An 18331-nucleotide genomic window follows, 5' to 3' on the forward strand; every position below is an offset into this window, starting at 1 on the left:
GTTTACTGCCAAAAAACGGGCAAGCAAACTGAAAGACATTAGATTTTCTAACTTAAATGTATCATACCTTTCAATTTATTTTTCTGAAAGGGACTGATAAAATTAGTTAAAATCAATATTCAACCAAAATATGCGTTGAAGATTAACAGTGAATAAGATGATGTCCACTTTGGAGGCATTTTTAAAGATGAAAAAGTAAAGTATATTATAATATGGATATAAAAGAAATGCTTTCATGAATTTTAATCTTACAGGATTTTTTTGAACTTTATATTCTGGGGAAAGTTTAAAAGAATAGATTTTTAAAATTTTATTGTTAATGCCAGTATCACACAATAAAACAATTTGTAGCTCTCATGATTCTTTTTATAAAATAATCTTTTTTTCTTTCTCTCTCCTTCCTTCCTTCCTTCTTTCCTTCTTGCCTTCATTCCTTCTCTCCTTCCTCCCTCCTTCCCTTCCTTCCTTCCCTCCTTCCTTTGCCTTTCTCCAAAGAGAAATACCATTTTATTTCTTTTAAAGCTTCAGAAATTCAAATTCAAATGAGCATTCTGATATTTGAGATGGAGATTAAATATAGGATAATTGTTAAAATATTCAGATTGGTGGAGATGGGGGAGATTAAATTAAAGGCTGTTTCCCCAGGAGGTATTACTTTTAATAGATTTTAAGCAAATTATTAGAACACGCTGTTTTCTGTCTAATCAAAATGGGCTTAACAAAGACAATCACATTTTAGAAAACTGTACTTGCAATTTTTTTGTAATTTTTTGTATTTAATAAACTGGAAAAAAATCCCTATGTTGTCTTTTCTGTGCCCCTCATGGCATTAAAGACAATTGATTTTATATGGGTTTTTACTTGAATATAATTCCATGATGCTAAAAGGCCTAATTCACTCTAATCTAACTGCAGTTTGGCCCCCAAATATGTCATAGATGCTAACAGGTTATCAGTTTCTTGCCTTGTGCACTAACTCCTTGGATCTTCACATCCACACTAGTAAGTAGTCATTATGTCCATTTTATAGCTGAGAACACTGAGCCTTTGAGAGAGTAAGCACCTTGCTAAAAGTCATATGGTGGTTAAATGGAAGGATCCGAAAGAGAACCAGGAGTATTTGAATCTAGAATCTGATATATTACATCATCTCTCACTGAACTGAAAGTCAAGAACAAAATCTAGACAAATAAAGGTGTTTAAGTCTGGTTTTTCCCCAAGGAAAGTGATTCATCTAAATCATGAAATTAACATTTTATATGTTGGAAATTGAAACATCAGAATATCATGAGAGGTAGTAAAAAAATGAACACTTGCCAACTTCAAACACCTGGTCCGTTGTTCTCTTTCACCCGGCAGAATGGATGAGGACCATGAGATCCATTTACTTGGATCTTCTTCCAACTGTGTGGGTTTCGGATATGAGCAATTTTATTTTCTCTGAAGTCAGGGGGGAAGAAAGGAAAATATATTAAAAAGGTAAAGTAGACATATAAAGATAGAACCCTTCTCGATTGCTAATATGTGCCATCATGATCAATAATGAAAAGCATATGTGAACCAAAGAAATACATTCTCCAATATGTTTTACTAATTTTTTTATTGTGGTAAAACCCATAATATAAAACTGACAATTTAACCATTTTTGAGTGTACAGTTCAATGGCATTAAATACATTCCCATTGATGTGTAATTATCCCCCCATCCTTCTCCAGAACTTTTCATCTTCCAAAACTGAAACTCTGTAACCTTTAAACACTAACTCTCCCTTCCTCCTTCCTCCAGTACCTGGAAACCACCACCCTATGTTCTGTTTCTATGATTTTGAGTATTCTAGGCACCTCATAAAAGTGGACTCATACCATATTTGTCCTTACACGACAGGCTTATTTCACTTAGCATAATGTTTTCAAGATTCATCCATGTTGTATCGTGTCAGAGTTTCCTACCTTTTTAAGGCTGAATATTCCATTATATGCATATGCCACATTTTGTTTATCCTTTCGTCCACTGATGGACACTTGGGTTGCTTCCACCTTTGGGCTATTGTGACAATGCTGCTGTGAACATAGTTGTACATAGTTGTATGTCTTTAGCTATAAGTTCTGTCGACAACACCCTCAGAAGCTTTGGAAATCCCTGAGTTCTACTCATTCGCTGTTAACAAAGTAACAAAGTTTCCTGTTTTCCTGTTTTCTTTCTTAGGAGCTGCCTATATTAAAATGAAATACAACAAACAGTCATCAGAATCAAAACACAGATATCCAAAACTCCGGTAATTTTATGTTATAATGAATATTAAAATTAAAGAAAAAAAACAAGAGAGCCTTCCAATATCAAATGATGTATTGAACCTACAAGTCTATCTCCTTTCCCTCCTAAAAATCTATTCCTTTAGGAGTAATAGAATAAAAAAGTATGTATCTAGAAATAAAGAAGAATAGGAGGGGAGGAATTAGAAAGCTAGAAGCTTTGGGGAGGTGAGAGCCAATTCATGGGTAAGTAATGACTGGTAAAGTAGTCTGGCATAGGGCCCAGTGAAGAATATGAATGGAGTGCCTCTAAATAAGAAAAAAGGAGATTTGTCCCTGAGGAATCTCAACAGATAGAAATGGATAGGAATGAAATGTGGGAATTAAAATAAGAATTCATTAAAATTTTATGTGGAAGACTTCTCTGCATTTAGCACGAAATGCCAAGAGCCAGGTGATTCTGCCCCAGAAAAATAAAATGAGAATTTTTCTCTAATGAACTTTGAAAAATTTAGGAGTTGGTACCCCAGAACAAAGCCTACTTCATTTTGGCCTTTAATCGTTCCAAAACTTAACACAAGGCTCCTTGACTGTTTACATGCAGCCTAAGTAGGGGAGGCAAGAATCTCTACTTGTGGACAAAGTACATAGTCATTTTTACTACAGCCTCTTTCTCATCAAGAAACACTAGATAGAGGAGGAAAGCCGCCAAAAAACACACAAAACAAACAAAAAACCCACCAACTTATACACACAGGAACAACAAAAACAACAACAAAAATCTATAATCAGACACATCACCATGAAATTTCTGTGCAGTAAGGCTCCTAAGTGTTTCCAGAGAGAAAGAGCAGGTTATGGACCAAATGTTTTTCAAATTTCTCAGTAGCAATAGTCTGGTGGAAGACAACGCAACAATGCCTTCAGAGGACTGAGGGAAAATGAGGTTTAACCTAGAAATCCAAATCAGTCAATCTGTCAATGAAGTAGGTAGATAGAATATAGACATTTAAGTCATTCAGAAAAGCTTTCCCTGGAAAATTCCTTTCTTAGTGAGTTTTTCAACGAAGTGCTCTGGCAAAACAAGGAATAAACCAAGAAAGAGGAAAATATGGTCCAGGAAACAGTAGATTCAACATTTCCAAGAAGGCAGTAAGAGGATTTTTCAGGATCAAGCCAATTACCAGGAACAGAGATTGGAACAGAAAGGAGGTCTGCAGAGTCAGGAGGCGTGAAGGGAGTGGAATACTTAGGTAATATGATCTTGGGAATAATTGAGGATTTCTTGGGGTATAAATATAAAATTAATTTTAATTTTGCCCCAAATTTTTGCTATTGAGAGACACAGGAGTGGATAAGGACCCCCAAAAGAAAGAAAGATAGTAAAGCATCTTTATTTATTCCCAGAATGCTTCTTAGAAATAGTGTACAATGTAACTATGGCTATTGAAGAGAATGTATATATCTTTAACTTTAGCATTGTAAAACAAGAGAATCAGAAAGCAAATAGGGAGTGGGGAGGGGATAGAAGTGGAGATATTGGTGGAAGCTCTAATGTCTTCCATTTTACAGAGAGAGGGGTTAAAATATGCTGTTTATGGAAAATGGATGAAAAATGGAGGTTTAAGAAAGTTTTCTGATGTAGAGGGGGAAAGGAGATGTAGCAGGTGACAAATGTAAGCCAATTACTTTCTTATTATAAGAAGAAATCAATAGACAATGTATATGTTTTGTGAACCCAAAAAAAGTGTTATAAAAGAGAATTTAAAGATTGAAATAAATACCAGTGAAATTGAAACCAGAAAATAGTAAGAGGATTTGCTTCCAAAGGAATAGAACTTCTGGTGGGCTGGGAAGACACTGTTCATTTTCATTATCTTGTATTATTATTTTCATTACTATATAATCCTTCTTATGCTCTCCTTTTTGTTTTTTACAATGTTGTTTTAGTTTCAGGTGTACAGCAAAGTGAGTCAGTTATACATATACATATATCCACTGTTTTTTACATTCTTTTCCCATATAGGCCATTACAGAGTACTGAGTAGAGTTCCCTGTGCTATACATTAGGTCCTTATTAGTTATCTGTTTTATATATTGTAGTGTGTATATGTCAATCCCAATCTCCCATTTTGTCCCTCTGCCCCACTTACCCCCTGGTAACCCTTCTTATGCTCTTTGAGTTTTAAAAAAACAATGTGAATTTTCTTGTAAAAATAAAAGCACTTAATTTAAGAGAAAGACCAGAGTTCGTAAAGAACAGAGTTTGTGCGAACTATGAGAAACACCTTTTTCTTTCTTTTTATTAACTCAGGTATTAACTTTTTTTATTTGTTTGTGGCATGTTTCAAATGCATGAACCTAATTTATTAAAAGCAATGCTTTCATGTCCTTTAGTCTCTAAGATTTTGAAGAGTGCAGATGGCATGAGATCCTTTTTCATTTCTCTCTTGGTAAATTAAGTAGATACAAATTCCGAAGTCTAATAGTAGAAAAAGGTAAAGTTAGATAAGTGTAATGGAATGAAACAAAATGACAGGCATGACCTGAATTTGTTAGCCATTCCTTCCAATGCCATTGCACTTCTGCTCTTTGTATATGGTGACACCATTGCTTCCTCATGACCTTAGTTCAGAAGTTCCATGAGTCTGTAATGGATCTGCTCTGCGATTTACATACCATGTTAAAATCTGTTAGGACTTAATTTATACTGATAACATATGATTAAATACAAATTTCAGAGTAAAATTCCTTCCCATTTTTGACAAAATTCTAAATCCTCAATTCTCTCCAGCCCTGAATTCTGTATATTGTTGCTGAATTAATTTGAAAACTCTAGTAATTAATACTTATTCTTAATATGATGTTTCATTTAAGGTAAATTAAAGTTCTGTGATAGTGAAAATGGAATGGCGATAAAGACTAGTGATGTTATTATTTTTAAAAAGACATTGTGCATTTCAAAGATTAAAATGCCATGTGAAAATATGTAAGCTCCTTTTTGAACAGAAAATCATTTGTGGATTAACATTTGGAAATGGGAACTAACAAGGAGGAATTAGATCTTTATACAGAGAAGAGACACAAAGAAAGAAATAGGGATTATCTAGAAAACACTCAGATGTTTCCCTAGTATTTTCTTCCATTTCATGTACCATAATTCCTACCTACACTAACTACATGAATTCCTACCTGCCCCCCCCCCAAAAATAATAACCATTATGTATTTTAAAACTACTGTCCCTTGTTGGATTGCTTAGACCAGCTCTAGAAATTCTGAGTACATGAAACCAGAAAGAAGGGAAAAGAATATTCTCCTTTATACTGAAAGACAATTATATTAAATGACTAGACTTGCTCTTTACTTTTTTGATACTGACATCTATTGGAAAACAGGAGAATATGTGTACGTTTGTTTTTTGAAGGCAAATAAAAATGGATTCATTAAATTTAAAACCCCATTTTAAATTAAAAATTAAAAATGTAAAATAGATTAACCATTTTAATGGCACCATTCTCTAATTGCCTGAAAACACATTTACATGAGTTTTCAGTATTATAGGCCTTTTTTAAAGCCAGTAGTTGTTATTGCAAATATAATTACATATTCTTTAAAATTCATGTAATCTAGGTAATGTGTCCACGATTCAAACTAACAATTGAACATTATGTAGTGAAAGAAAAGAGTAAAGTTTGACTTGAGTTAGAATGTACTCTATCAGGCTCTAAAGAAAAGATTTTTCTTTCTATCATGAATCAGTAACAAAAGGAAGTTTTTTGAACTAATTTCATTGATTCAACATGTGAATATCCTTTTAAAAAATATTTGGGGGATATTTTAGCTAGGTTTTTCCCAATCTGTCACTTGAGCAAAAATATGTTTGCCCAACAAAGCATATATGTTACTCTATAACTACTACTCAAACTTCTCTTCAATTAAGTAGATCTGGATGTACTAGGCCTACATAGGGCATTTTGTGTTTAAAGGAACTCTCAGACAATCCGTGGAAATACAGAACACACAACTCCAAGGCCCAAGCCCTGTTTGATAAAACAACCTATAAGGTACATATTTTCCCTACATTCAGCTGGGTTGCAGACCTTACCAAATATCCCAACATTTTCTTTGAGCTTTAACCAATATAAGAAAATCAAGCATGTGATGGAGAAAAGTACCCTTCTTAAAATTTAACTTCTCTCTTTTCTTGATTAAAAATTAGACATTTAAAATCACAAAAGTAATACATGATTAAATGCAAATAGTATATAGAGAGTAAAAAGTGATCATTCCTTTTTGCCCTTCCCTAATACCACTCCCCTCCTCCCAGGAAAAAAACCTTAACTTAATTTTTCTAGACTATATGTATTTACATATCTATGGATGTGTATATACAAAAGGTGTGGCACACGTATCTATCTATTTATTTATACACATATGCATCTATGTATTTAGGGGCACATATTAATTCTAGCAATTCAAGAAATACATACAAGTATTGGAAAGAAGTCTAAAAAAGAAGTAACAATTCCCCCGAATGCTACTGTCAAGGAATATTGGCCCTCAGTTTTTTAGAAACACCATTTCAGGCCTCTTGCATCTATAAACACAGATGTAAATAAGAAAGATAAAATGTGATCATACTCGTCATGTTATTTTAAAATTTTAAATGTATTAAAGTTAACATGACATAGAACTAGAAGAAATTGAAATAAAGCAAAAGGAATCACAGAGCTTTAAATCAATGTTTCTTTACACTAAAAGATATTAATTCCTAAAGATAGATCCCTCTAAACATAGGAGAAAAATATGAAGATAATATTAAAGAAATATGAATTAAAACATATTTTTTTCCTTAAGCTGCATTTTCAGATTTATACATTATCTATTGACTCTTTCTTATGCAAAATAAGGAACTTTGCAAACTTAAACTCCCAACTTCTTTTTTCATTTCTCATTGCATTTTCTTGTAGCCCTATTTATTTCACATGGTCATGGTTCTGTAATCGTAAGTACTACAATTTAGTAGTTTTATATTTATCTATTTTATATTTCATTTATCAATTTTAATTATGTTATACTCATTCCTTTGCCCACTCCAGTCATAGTTTCATTTTGAATCTTGGGGTAATAATCAATGGAACAGATACATAGCTTAATTTCAACCTGGTTTCCAGGGATTTGATCTTACTCACATTGCTGTACGAAATCAATGTGGATTTTAAAATGTTTAGAGTCAGTACTATGTAAAAGTCCAAGAGATGGAAAATTTGTCTCATAAAAATAGATATTTTCTCCCTTTCTATAAAATAAGACATGCCATAATGTTTCTTTGTTTTTAATTTTTGTTGAGTTCCTTTGCATGCATTTGGCCTTTCTGCTGCGATATAAAGAATTTTATTTAACAGAACTAGGTGAAAAATCAAATTCAATTAAAAAAAGTACATATAATAAGAGAAGCTATAAAGAAATATTTTACCTCTTAAGCAGATATAATGTGATATAATTATTTCAGAAGTCGTTGTCTTTGAGATTTTCTTCTCACTTAAGTTTTTGTGTCTATCAGTTGTGCTGGTCAGAGATTTCAGATGTAAAGCCTTCACTGGGTGGAGTTTGTATTTGGATGCAAAGGAGGGAAAGGCAAAAGAGCAGCACTCTCTCCCCCAGCACCTGTCTGTTTGTTCCTTTCCACCCATTTTGGATTCTAGATAAGCATCATTCTTCTCTCCAGCCTATAGAGGCACTCACAAGCTTGACTTGCTGAGCCCTCAAAGTCCATTTCTGCAGTACTAGGACTGGGGTTTGAGGACCTCTCTTGGGTGTGTTCAACCACCAATGAAAGCCTTAGGGTTGCAGCCTGTCAACAAATGCTGTTCTTCAGTCCAACTATGTCAAAGGTCAGGTTTTGTTTAAGTCCTGATGTTTTCATCAATCCAGGCATGATCAATGAATCCCCCTCGCCTTGCTGAGGCTTACAAAATGACTCCTACAATCCCACGTGTGACCCTCTCTGTGGGACTAGAAGTAACTAAGTAAGTACTGTCTTCAACCTGAGCCCTGAGATGGCTCTGGGAGAAAGATGAACTGGAAAGATTTAACCCGTTCATCCCTACCCATTGTTACTCACTTATCAGAGTCACTTATTGGTGTTTGAGGAATATTCACTATGGACAGCTCCCTACCTCTGTCTGAGATGCTGGCTATCCTGTGCCCAAAGGGTAGCCATGGACACCTCTTTCCTCCTCATTCCTGAGTCTGAGATACACTCAGGGTTATAGTGAAGACTGTGATTTAATTTAGGATTTCTTGGCTACGAACAATTAACTCTCAAATTTAATATGATGCTTCTGTGCCTCCAAATCTTGCCGTGGTAATGCATAGAACTCTCTGGAGCGTCTTTGAGATGTAGTTGAGATGTAGTTACGAATTTGAGATCATCCCAGGTTCTCAATACTTGTTCCGTAAGTGGCCTCTAGTGCTGGGTCACAGACATGGTTACTTAGATATCTAGGTGTGTCCCCAGCTCTGAGATAGTCCATCTCTTCACAATTTCTGACATTCTTTAAACTCAGCTCACATCTGTGGCATGATCCGTCCCATGAATTTCTCAAGTTTCTTCATATATATTGTAGTGTTTATAATAGTTAAAAGGAAGATAATTTGAATGTTAATAAGAAAGTGATAAAAATAAATTATGGTACATACATGTAGTGGAATACTAGGCAGCTAATTAAATGATGATGTGGATCTTTTCATTATTGACATGAAAAGACTTAACAAATCGCTTCATGGAAAAAAAAAGTGCTAAATACATTACATATCAATGAAGGGGAGAATAGATAAATCTCCCCCTTGCTGAAGAATTTCGAATAATTTATGTAGAGACCCTTCAAGGATGTGGAACTTAACTCCACACAACTTAAGTATAGGCTATGCATAGTGACTTCCTTCCGAAGAGTACAATACGGAAAGGGGAAAAAAGTATACACTTTATACTGGTAAACACTACTTCAGCAGGTGATCAAGGTTAACATCAAGAGTGATAAGTCATGTTGATTCTGTATATCCTTGACCTAACGTGATAAAAATGGCAGTTTACCTCTGTGGAAGACCATAAGACCATAACCCCAGTCTAACTATGAGAAAACAAATCAGTGAAACCAAACACTTTGACATTCTAGAAAATACCTGACCTGTACTCTTCAAAACCATCCAGCTCTTCAAAAACAAGGAAAGTCTCAGAAACTATCACAGCCAAGAGGAGCCAAAAAGGAGCCATGACAGCTATGTAGAGTGTGGTACCTTGGAAGGAATTCTGGAACAGAAAAAGGACATTAGGTAAAAACTAACAAAATATGAATTTAGTATGGACTTTAGTTAACAATAATATATCAATATTGGTTTATTAATTGTGATAAATATACCATCCTAAGGTCATAAACTGGGTATGGGGTATATGGGAAGACTCTGTACTCTTCTGTAGATCTAAAACTATTTAAAACTTTTAACTTGCTAAACATAAAAGAAACATTATGCATAGTATATATTTGTTAATGTAAAATACATGCATGTGTGTGTATACCTAGGGTGACATCTGGAATGACAGGATAATATGCTAACCTTGGTTGTTTCTTGAGGGTGGGCTTTTTATCTTTTTTTCTTCACTAATAATGTATTATTTATACAGTGAAAAAAAAAAACAAATCTAAAATCACCCTCTGTCCCCTTTTAAGTAGCTTATTATTATAGCTATAAGCTACGGAAATCTTACACAACACAGAAATGTATTTTCTCACAAAACAAGATATCCAGAGGTCAGTTGGGTTCTCCTCATGTATGAGTCAGAGCTATGGAAGCTTTCACCGTCTCTCTCAGCTCTGTGTCCTCAGCACACCAGCTTTGTCCTCGGGTTTGCTTCCTTTATGGTCACAAGATAAATGCCAGCATGAATTACATGGCAACATGCTCTCTTGTTCGTATCCAGTGACAGAAAAGAAAAACATGTCCTCTGACTTTGGAAGAAGATTTGAGTCAACTCAGGTCACTGTGCCCATCCCTAAACTAGTAACATTTACCATCACATATTACAAACGTTCCCTGGCCTTAAGCGAAGTTTCCTGAACCGGTTACTATTGGAGGATTTGGAAATGATGGCTCAGGTCTAATCAGGATCCAGTCAGTTTCCCCTGATAACGCGGGCTGGCTGGAGAGGACTAAAACAAAGTCTGTTTGAGAACTCCTGAGGGAAAGTTTAAGTCTGCAAACGGGACACACCTGCCCCCAGTTATTGACTCCCACTGCCTCAGACAAGTAGTAAGAATAGATGCCAGTGACTATCTATTTACCTACAATTTAGGACCTTCAATACCTTAGTTCTGTGCAACTGAGAAATATCAACTAATGGTATGATCCACCAATCTGGTAAGTCTACCTCCATAAGAAGGAGTAACGGGTAAAACAAGAGGCCAGAGGTATAACTTTGACAGATGACTCTCAGCAAAAAAAGGAAACATCACAGGTGGATAAAAATAGCTCCACCTTAACACACTGGACTTACCTTTTAACTTAGTACAAGGATCAGAAGATGGCAGCCTATGGGCCATTCTAGCCTGCTGCCTGTTTTTGTACAGCCCAGGAGATAAGAAGGGGCTTCAGTGTTTTAAATGGTTAAAAAAAAAAAGAATAATTTTTGTAACAGATGAAAATTAAGTGGAATTCAAATGTCAGTGTCCATAAATAAGGTTTCATTGGCCACAGCCATACTCGTTTGTTTACATATTGCCTATGGCTGCTTTTGCACTACATGTTGGAAGAATCAAGTACTTGTGACAAAGACCATCTGGCCTGCAAAGCCGAAAATATATACTGTCTGGCTTTGGCAGGAAAGGTTTGCTGGCCCCTGACCTGAAGTCAGTCAGGGGCTTTGCTTCCTCCCTCAATGGAGGACATCAGCAGTCTCTCCAGCCAGAATGTACCCACCTTCATGAGGCCCCCTCTGGTTATCCTCCTGAGGTTAACAGGCAGATGGATTTTGCCTCTAGAACAGCACTCCCAGAGGGCTCTGAACTAGGTCAGAGCAGTATATTAATCAATCCAACTCCAAGGCTGAAAATTATCTTTTTCCATTGTCCAGTCCAAATCATTTCCAAGTATGTTATTGCATATAGCCTACCAGGAATTTCTAAAGTGAGAGTAGAATTAAAGACATAGCTACCCTCTTGCAAAATCTGGAAATTTGTATAACGGCATCCCCAATCACCAGGTTTATTTTAAGTGCGTTTCTTTCCTATCCAACACATTTGAAGCATTTTCATTCTCATGTTGACTTTGAGTCATGTTTCTGACACCCCAAAACTGAATTGAGTGTGAGCTCCATCTAGTGACTGAGCATGGATACTCTCTTGTGAATATTTTCAATCCTGTGTTTTAGGAACTGTTTCTACTGCCTCTTGCTATGAAAATGCTTAGGCTTAAAAATAGCCTGCCTCCCTGGAAAAGAGTCTTCCTCTTATGTAATTAAACAATGAGAACCCAAATGGAGACTACGTGGTGGGGGTGATATTCAACACTGTGGGACAAGCACTTGAATCCAAATCTCATCCTCCACAATCCCTTCTTGGCTCTGTGTGAATATTAACATCTTGGGCAGCACATACTGGCTGACCAGGTAATGTCCTAACCATTTTACGCCTAGGATCTCGTTAATGCTCTGCAGTTTAAAAACAGGAAACATTGCTCTAACCATCAATATATAAAAGGACTATAAAGACTCCCTTTGTTTTTTCTTTGCTTTTCTTGAATCCTTACTTCTGTTGCACTTGCTTAGTAAGGCCCTTGAGACTTGCCAGCATATGCTATCTGCTCCCCCTGCGGTAGGCGTACAAGGCAAAGTTTAAAGCTATAGTCAAATGGAACGTAGGTACCCTGAAGCTACCAATGCTGGCTTATGACCTGTGCCTTTACTGAGGCCAGTGCTGCTGGCATTGCTTGTTAGGCGCTGTGCAGCCAGAATCTGCAGTAGATATCTGCATAGCTAACAGGCATATGTTTGCTGAGATGTGTTTGGTCCCTGTACCATTGCTGGGACCTGCTTTGGCCCAATATGCTCGCTGAATTTCTATAGAGACAGCCAGTTGCCTGTAGACAAGATTACTTTATGCTGCAATAAATGATGATGTCTACATGTTATATTTATTAAGGTTTAGAACTGTTGCCCTAGGACACAGCATTGTATACTCAATTACACTTCCATTTCTGAAACATCTTGCAAAATTCTAGGATTTGGAGTTTTAAATGCCTGTTGCCACAGAGTTACAAGGTACACAGGTTCATGATGCCACAGCACAGATATTTATGGTAGATTTAAATTTCTTGTTGAGTTGGACTTGAAGAAGCTTCTGAAATGGTTGTAAAGCTCTCAGAACAGTGATCTTAGACAAGCAACTTCAGGTAGATGTGAACTTTCAGTTTTCAGTCTGATCTGAGAACCCAGTGAATGGCTGAAATGTGTTATAACTGCTTTAAAAATGCCCTTTGTTTTTTTTCTTTCCTTTTTAGTGTTTGAAGATTGTAATGGCTTTCTAAATACACCAGTTGTAAGGCACATAGTCTGCTTTTAATTGTGCTATTGAAGAATGGGCAGTGTGTGTAAAGCAGTGTAATGTTCATTACCCGGTTTCTTTTGTCACAGTCTCCTTTTCGCTTCTCCTGCGGAATGTCACTTGCAATTTGCCTACTTATTATTTTCAGATCCAAAGCTCCTCCATGAAATTTTTTTTGAATAAACAAATCTGAAAAAAATCTTTCCATTTCTTAATTTTTAATATATTAAATATATATCAGTTTGATATATTAATTTATATATTAAATATATTATATTTAATATATATTGATTTTAATATATATTATATTAAATATATAAATATATAATTCTTGCTGGATTACTTAAAATCCTTGAGCCTATGTTTCCCCTATTTATAGATGATACGCACTTTATCACCTATGTTATCGGTTTGAAAGGATTATATAAGATAACATAGGGGTAATTATTTTGAGAACTAAATATAAATCTATTCAAGGTCTTGGTTGAACTGAATCTATTTGGAGTCTGCTTTCCAACGTGGACAATTATCTAATGAAGACATTCATCCCTGCATCTCTTGAAGTAGGAAAGGTAGCTGCATTACTCAGGGTTCTGCAGAGAAACAGAACCAATAGGAGATGTGTGTGTGTGTGTGTGTGTGTGTGTGTGTGTGTGTGTGTGTGTGTGTGTGTATACAGAGAGAGAGAGAGAGTGAAAGATTTATTTTAAAGAATAATTCATTGGGATTGTGGAGGTTGGCAAGTCCAAAATTTGTAGGTCGGCCAGCAGGCTACAGACCCAGGGAAGAGGTGATTTTGCAGCTCCAGGCCAAAGACAGTCTGCAGGCAGAATTTCCTTTTCCTCAAAAATGTCATTCCTTTTTCTCTTAATTGGGTTGGATGAGACCCACCCACATTATGATTGTAAACTACTTTATTCAAAGTCTACTGACTTAAATGTCCACTTTATCTAAAAAATACCCTCACAGCAACATCTACCCTAATGTTTGACCAAATGTGTGAGTATCATGGCCTAGCCAAGTTCACATATATTAACCATCACAGTAGGTGATTAATAAATATTTTTGAATGACAGTATTACATAATTATGAATAAATTTTCATTGCTGTGAACTCATTTCTTTTATAAGGAATTTATGGTCCTTTACAGATTTTTGGATATGTTAAATTCTTTTTTTTCAAGCTCTGGTATTACATATATGTGTCTAGGTAGCTTAGTGTTGTAGATAGATAGCTAGATGGATAGATAGATGGATGAAAGACTGGATGGACAAATGGTATATAGCCAGATAGATACCCAGTTAATATTAATATACTAATCTAACTAATCATCATTTTTGGATATTAAGCCATTACAGATATATTCTTTGAAATTTTTAATTCTTCTTTGTATTGGAAACAGTCCTGTCAAATTTTATTTCAAGGTTACTATAAACCATGGATGGAGAGAACTAAGAATATGGCATAAGTGAAATCTCTGCAAATGAGAATTTCAAGGAGAAAGGGAGACTTCCTTCTGACCCATGTCTACATGAAGGAGAAGGGAATGCCAGTAAGTCAGATGCTAATGTTAAAATTCCTATTTCTTTCTGTTCCCGGATCAGTCCCCTTCAAGTGGGAGGGTGCTGTGGAAATAACCATATGTGTGAGAAGACCTCTTCATCTCGTGTGAGGGTACCTGTGGGGCTCTAAGGAACGTTGGCATTTGGCTCAGCTCCATATATGATATAGAGCTAGAGCAATATTCTGGCCTTTGCTGAAGATGGTGGCTGAATAAATAAGAGCGAAGCAGCACCTCTAGCTTTCTCTGCATGAGATGCAGGAGACAAAAGTTTGTGCATGTCCTGGCAGAGAAATATTTAGGAGCTAAGAAGAATGGAGGAATAATACAGGTGCAGGGATCAGAGGAAGAGACTATAAAATACATAGGACTTTCGTCACTAGGAACAAATGGATGGATACCATGGACCTTAGCAGTGGGTGCCAGAATATACCCCAACAAGTAAGACTGGAAGAACTGCCTCTCAGTAGACATGAGTCCAGAAACCAAAGCCAACTTGCAGAAGCCACAAGAACCTGAGACCTTCTTGTTCCCCTGTCACCATAAGGTGCCTCAGTGCCATTTTAGGGAAAAGTACCAGGTGGAAAAGAAAGTCCAAAAGAGCTGAGCATTTTCCTGAAAATGACTTATTCATCCAAAAAAAAAGTTATTTAAAATGAAAGGGAATGTGGCTCAGTGTAAATTGCCCTCACCCCCCGGTCCATCGCTCTGTCCCCCAACCTTCTGTACTTTGTAAGTGCTAAACTCATCAGGGAAAGGACTTATAAAAAGAAATAAATCCATTGTAGAACATAAATAGGTACATTTTTTTCTGTATCTGAGTAGTACTAAGTAAATTTTTAACCTTGCATTCCTCCTTTCTATATATGTCTCTCTCAACTACTTTCAAATCTATAATACAAAGTATTTTCTATAGCAATTATGTCACCTTCCCATAACAGGTTTTGGGAGGAAAAATAATTTTCCCTCTATACTTGTTTTATTACTGGACCACCCAGTAATGAAAGACAGATTAACAGAAGAAAAACAAATTCAATAACATATATTCCTCCTGCATACATGGGAGATATCCAGGAAAACTGAGTAACTCCCTGAAATGGCCCAAGCCACCTACTTAAATACCATCTCCAGCTAAAAAAAAACTATTGGGGGGTCAGGAGGCAGTTTTGGAAGGTTTGTGGGCACAACACTATAAACAAGGGTATGGTTGTTATGCAGATTTAAGAACTTGCCGTTTCTGGAGATTGTCATCCTTTTCTTCCTGGTACAAAGAGAGAGACACAGTTAGAAATAAAGATTTCTCTTATAAAAGTAAATGACTCTTACAAAAGGGAAACTTCTACTCTGTTTTCAGAGCTTCTCGTGTGTCTGCTGTTTTTTTGGGTTTTTTTTAACATCTTTATTGGAGTATAATTGCTTTACAGTGGTGTGTTAGTTTCTGCTGTACAGCAAAGTGAATCAGCTATACATAAACATATATCCCCATAGCTCCTCCCTCTTGCGTCTGCCTCCCACCCTCCCTATCCCACCCCTCTAGGTGGTCACAAAGCACCGAGCTGATCTCCCTGTGCTATGCAGCTTCTTCCCACTAGCTATCAGTTTTACATTTGGTAGTGTATATGTGTCCATGCCACTCTCTCACTTTGAGGGGGAAGGGTAAGCTGTCTGCTGTTTCTTACACATAACCAGCTCAAGATAATCCTTATACCAAAGAGACATATTTTGTGTGCAAATTTTGCCCCTCTTTGCAGGAAACTATCATTATTTTTCTAGAACGAGGCATGAAGCTGATGTAATTCAGTGACTTGTTTCTAGTCACACAGTAAGTCACAAGGAGGGACATAATCAAGATTAAATCCTTAGTTTCTCAATTTTTTTTATTGCCAGGTGTGTGAAGTCACACTGTCTTCCAATATACTTCCTGATATTTCTGGTTATTTGTATTTTTATATAAGAAATAATGTCAATAAGAATTATGAGTAAAACATTACATTAACCAGTAAATAAATCAAAATTAATTCACACTCGTGCCATCTGTACATATGTGGTTCTTCTGGTTGTTTTAAAGGGCCCTGGCCACTTTGTGTGAACATCTCCGGGAAGGGCTGGAGGAGAGACGTGAGTGGAAAGGAGCAAATGGGAGTTTCATGACCACATTTCACTTGGCTTGAAACTCTTCGTATCACTAGAGAAAATGCAAACTCCTAGAAAACGGCCAACTTCACTGGCCAAGACTAAGTATAGAATTTAGGAAGAGCACAAATGAAAACAGCCAACTTTACCATAATCATGAGTGAGGAATGAGGGAATCCTTTTGTCTGAGAGTATCAAGGCTCTCTAGGGTAGCTTCCGGGGCTGTGTTTTCCTTCACTTCTCCTCCCTTTAAGGAGTGATCAGAAGCTCAAAGGACCTATTGTTTAATCCCTTCACATGAATATATCCATCTCTGTACTTGCTTCTACTGATGCCCCCAGGTTCCTGGGCATAATTTCTATCTTTCCTTCTTAATCACAAATTATAGTCACAGTTGCACGTGCGTGTCAGATGAAATGGTTCTTTCCCATAAACTCTTCAAATTTGTATATTTGAGGAAGGTTTTTTCTTTTACTTTTTAGGTGTTTTCCCTTAGAAATTAAGGAAATTGGGGTACACATCTTTCATCTCTTAGGAAGCAGCCTATTCTATAGCTCAAACACTTGCTGAAGAGACTCTCAAAATCCTCACGGTCACTGTGAGCTACACATACATGATCACTTTGAAAAAACGACTTCAGTTATGCCTCAGTGTTTCCCCTATATACATTTTATTTTACCTGCTCATATTTTTGTGTTGAAAACCAGTGAAACACACGAAACAAAAATATTTTCAACTTGTGACTTTTATTGGGATAAGAATTTCTCTGGCTACACTTGCCCTAAATCACTGTCGCAGAAAGCAACTTGAGAGGAGAAAAAGCACTAAAAAGAACACGAAAAGAGGAGCAGCACCGACATTAGTTGTACTCTTCGTGGGCACACCAGACAATCTCACACTTTCTGGCTAATCAGGATAGTGTCCACCTTTCTATGTTAAGGGCATTCGCTACGCCTTGGACCTTTGAGCAAGTAGAGTGCACCTCTCCCTGTGAAGCTGAAAATGCCACACTCATTATTTCTCAGCACAGTCATGGGTCCTATGCTCTGCCAGACTCTGAATTGGGTAATAATGCAAAGAAACAGGAGCTACAGAATTCTCTCTGAAAGAGTGGCGGGTACAGGGAAACCAAGTTCCTGAGGTAGAGTGCTGACTATGTCGACAGCCCTGTAGAAAAACCGTGGCAGCCAATATTTGGGTTGTGGGAGTTCCAGTTTATAGTGCCTGTGCGTAGAGGCAGTGTCCTCACTAGATCAGTTCTGCAGCACAGCTTTGAGCTTTATTCATTGTTATATCATCTCTATTCTTAGTTCTTCAGCCCTTCTCATGAGGCTGTGTATTACTCAGTATTTGATAAATTCACTTTCTGCTTAATTCAGTCAGAGCTAATTTATTTGGCTTATAACTAAAAATACTGACATACAAAGCAATTATTTCTGCCTTAAGGATAAATAATTTTGAAAAGTCCATTCAAACCATTGGAAATTACTTTCAAATCCAAATGCTGTATAATGAATTCTCTGAAGGACGATTAAATTGTTGTATGGTGTGACTCTTATTGAAAATTAGATGGAGCTATTTGTGTGTTTAAACTACCCTGACTCGCAACATTTTTTAAAAATTTACTGAATAGAGCGCTACTTTTCACATATCAGAGATAGTCTGTTATTGAAAAACGATGTGTTCTCATGTGAATTGCATTATTTTCTCTTTGCATTCTCCACAGCTCCAATATTTTTAAAAAACATTTTGTACTCAATTAATATTTGATTATTAATTTACTGTT

The 18331-nt window shown here is 36.3% G+C and overlaps 1 protein-coding gene across 1 annotated transcript in view; it reads left to right on the plus strand.

Moving 5' to 3' along the window:
- Positions 1–2426: 2426 nt before the first annotated feature.
- Positions 2427–18331, plus strand: part of DGKB (diacylglycerol kinase beta) — a 943764-nt gene continuing 927859 nt past the window's right edge. Inside the window, exons 1-2 of the mRNA XM_082398294.1 lie at positions 2427–9588; positions 14276–14403. The gene's annotated coding sequence lies outside the window, so the exon portion shown is untranslated. The remainder of the gene's footprint in view (positions 9589–14275; positions 14404–18331) is intronic.

This window comes from Balaenoptera borealis (assembly GCF_965194805.1).
Source record: "Balaenoptera borealis genome assembly, chromosome: 7".
NCBI classification, from domain to species: Eukaryota; Metazoa; Chordata; class Mammalia; order Artiodactyla; family Balaenopteridae; genus Balaenoptera; species Balaenoptera borealis.